The sequence below is a fragment of the Chiloscyllium punctatum genome, chromosome 12 (assembly GCF_047496795.1).
Source record: "Chiloscyllium punctatum isolate Juve2018m chromosome 12, sChiPun1.3, whole genome shotgun sequence".
Taxonomy (NCBI): domain Eukaryota; kingdom Metazoa; phylum Chordata; class Chondrichthyes; order Orectolobiformes; family Hemiscylliidae; genus Chiloscyllium; species Chiloscyllium punctatum.
The window spans coordinates 82,655,949-82,658,677 of record NC_092750.1 but is presented as its reverse complement, the minus strand read 5'-3'; the positions used below and the strand labels follow the sequence as shown (position 1 = coordinate 82,658,677).

Sequence of the window (2,729 nt, the reverse complement as noted above, 5' to 3'; positions counted from 1 at the left end):
AGAAGTGAGAAAGGGCACAGACGCTGTTTCCTGGATAGCAAGATATTAGAAAGCCAAGTGACGTTGTTTACTAAGACATAAGAATATCAGAAAAGACACAAACGGTTTCATCGGGATGATAGAAAGAATGACGGAGTTTATACACGAGATTTGGAAATGCTGGAGCAAAAACACGCAAGTTTGATGTCAACAAATGAGATTTTCACAGAACACGAGGTTTGAATGAGTAAATCGGGGAAAGTCCCTCTTTCGAGTGAAGCAATAACTGTCCTTTGAGCTTGAAAACCATTAGGGAATGATTAAGAAAAGTTTGGATGAGAGTTTCTTCCATTCAATAGAGTTATTTAAATCGTGAACGACTTTACAGAAGTAAAACGTAGAAGCTGACTTCAGAGTGGTTTAAAAGGTACATGAACAAACGAACAAGGAGAGAATTTACCATTGAGTGAAAGTCAGTATGGTTGCGTAACAATTTCGAATTTGTTGACTTGAGACACAAAGATATTTCATGAACACGTACAACTGAATAAGACTGAGTATAACAAGTTCATGGATTGGTAAGGTGTGGCGTATTGTTCAAGGTGAAACTCGGTAAATGGAGCTGATGTCCTAAAATAACTGCATACAGAAGTTATATCCTAATGACTAGGAATTGAATCGTCACTTGGAGATGCAACACCTACTTTAAAGATTTGACCACATTCACATGATGTTATGTACATTTCGTACATTCTTAACTCCACCCAAGAAATCCACCAAGGAGAATGGGTCCTTTTGTATTGTTATCCCTCTGTACTTCTCTGCAGCACGCCAGTTAAGATAAAATATGCTCACACCAAAATTCAGTTCAATACAATATTCAAACGGTCCTATGTGATTTCTTTTTTTATTATTGCAACAACCTTTGTGAGTTTGTAACAAACTGTGTAACATGAAATCAGTTCAACATCTATTTTCCCAGAATTTAAAGCAGTGCACATTGGAAACGTTATCCATCTGGTGAAAAATCACCTTCGGCTCTCTCTCCACATATGTTTCTTCACGTTTTAGATACTTGCAGTATCTTTGTTGATCAAGGAGTCATTATCCAGAAGAGGTAGTTTCTCAATCCACAAACACGGGTATTTTCCCATAAACTTGGCTTTGCTCAATATCACCTTCTGTCCGTACCCCTCAACACGAGGACAAATTAAAGCTGCTCCATGTGAGGCTCAAAATTAAAACTTCGGCACAGCACAGCCCACTATACTGGAACAGAGATACCGTGCACTGGTCACCTTCAGCACAGGAGCAACACATTAATGCTTACCTCCACATTCCTGGTTTTACTTTAACGTTTGGGAAACCGAGTTTCTCTGATTCCATGGCTAGTAAACGGGGATTATATGATCATCTTCACCAGTGGTTCTGTCCCCGAGTGAGGAAAGTGGTGAGGTACTCATTGTAAAGATGGGTAGATTGATGAAATGTACAATTTCATCTTTTGCCTTCATTAACTCATGAGCTTTTTATTTTGTTTTGCATCTGTAGAAATCTTAAAATCTTCATCTTGAACAGACTCAATGACAGTTCTTCATTGTGTCTCTGGCAGCAAATTTCATAGTGCAAACTCCCTCTGAATTCTTCCACCGCAGTCCGCTGTTTGGGAAGTGTTCCTGTTGTGGGAAATGCACTTCCCCGTGTGTCACGTGCTGCTCCCAGTATGCGCTCTGACACTGCACTCATTTTCCTTCTGACACTTTCTCACTGTGTTGCTGTGATCATACAGTGACTTGGTGTCACACGGCCCAGGAAAATGATACAGCTCAAGGTTTTTGCATTGTTGAGTTCAATTGTCAGTTTAGCCTTATTTCGGATTTTGAAATTGTCTGTTCTGTTCACAAGTGCGTGTCAAAAACATCTGAGCGGAAGTTAGGTCTTCGGAATAATGATATTGAGCACTATGCACTCTCCTCCAGTCTGGAAAACAATTCCTGACAGGCAGTTGAATAGACAATAGACAGCAGGTGCAGGAGTAGGCCATTCTGCCCTTCGAGCCAGCACCACCATTCATTATGATCATGGCTGAACATCCTCAATCTGTATCCTGTTCCTGCCTTATCCCCATAACCCTTGATTCCACTATCCTTAAGAGCTCTGTCCAACTCTTTATTGAAAGAACACCTCCTGCTGTCTCGGGTTCTTCATTCCGTTGACTTCAAATTTCACAGAATTCAACTGACCTTGTTACATAGTCATTTCCTCATTTTTGTTCAGAAAAATGTGTGCACAGTGTGACAGTGGGAGTGCACTTGCCCCACAACCCAGGGGTCAGACCATCGTCTTGGACTGTGTTGTTTCTCATTTCACCAACACCAGGGAGAAACATCTGCTGCTCTGCATAATTTACGAAATTCAATTATTCATAAGGTCATAGCTTTTCCAGCGTCTGTGACGAGGTGGCCGAGAGGTTAAGGCGATGGACTGCTAATCCATTGTGCTCTGCACGCGTGGGTTCGAATCCCACTCTCGTCGCTGTCATTAACGGCTTTCAATGGTGCTGTTTTCAGCTGTTGCATTAAAACTGGAGCTCCAACGGTCAGTTTATATGCTTTGTCGCTATTACAAAATCGCAAGGAATAGTTTGTGCCGTTTGACGAAACTGCATTGAAATGGAGGTTGCTTTGGGATAATGAAACGAAACGCGATTTTTTTTTTTCATTACAAGCTGCTGTGAACGTTTTTTCGTA

At 41.1% G+C, this 2,729-nt stretch overlaps 1 non-coding gene across 1 annotated transcript; it reads left to right on the top strand.

Annotated features, from left to right (window-relative positions):
• The first annotated feature begins 2,432 nt into the window (after positions 1-2,432).
• On the top strand, positions 2,433-2,514 carry trnas-gcu (transfer RNA serine (anticodon GCU)). Its single transcript has one exon. It is a non-coding gene; the product is annotated as a tRNA-Ser (tRNA).
• The last annotated feature ends 215 nt before the right edge of the window (positions 2,515-2,729 follow it).